Genomic DNA, 847 nt, shown 5'->3' with positions numbered 1-847 from the left:
ACAAAACTGTTCAAGCTCTGTCAAGTTCCTTGGGGAACGTTGATGGACAGCAATCTTCCAGTCATGCCACACATTTTCGATTGGATTTAGGTTGGGGCTCTGAATGGGCCACTCAAGGACATTTACCTTTTTGTTCCTTAGCCACTCCAGTGTAGCTTTGGCTGTGTACTTTGGATCGTTGTCATGCTGAAATGTGAACTTCCGTCCCAGTTTCAGCTTTCATGCAGAGGGCAGCAGGTTTTCCTCAAGGACTTCTCTGTACTTTGCTCCATTCATTTTCCCTTCTGTCCTGACAAGTGTCCCAGTCCCTGCCGATGAGAAACATCCCCATAACACGATGCTTCACAGTAGGGATGGTGTTCTTTGGGTGATGTGCTGTGTTGGATTTGCGCCAAACATAACGCTTTGCATTTAGGCCAGAAAGTTCCATTTTAGTTTTGTCAGACCACAAAAACTTTTGCCACAAAATCCTGAAATCATGTGAATCACTACAATTTAACACAGGTGGAGGTCACTTAACTTGGTGTGTGATTTTGAAGGCGATTGGTTACACCTGAGCTAATTTAAGATTGCTATTACAAGGGGGTGGACACTTATCCAACCAAGCTATTTCAGTTTTTATTTTTAATTAATTTTCTACAAATTTCTAGAATATTTTTTTCACTTGGAAGTTGTGGAGTAGGATGTATAGATAAATGAAAAAATATATATATATATATTAATGCATTTTAATTCCAAGCTATAAGGCAACAAAAGGTGAACATTTTGAAAGGGGGTGTAGACTTTCTATATGCACTGTATATATTGTGAGCCAGCTCACAGATTCACCAGCAGGAGGCGTTCATGG

Source organism: Acipenser ruthenus, chromosome 10 (assembly GCF_902713425.1).
Source record: "Acipenser ruthenus chromosome 10, fAciRut3.2 maternal haplotype, whole genome shotgun sequence".
Classification (NCBI taxonomy): Eukaryota; Metazoa; Chordata; class Actinopteri; order Acipenseriformes; family Acipenseridae; genus Acipenser; species Acipenser ruthenus.
This window is presented reverse-complemented; position numbering follows the sequence as displayed.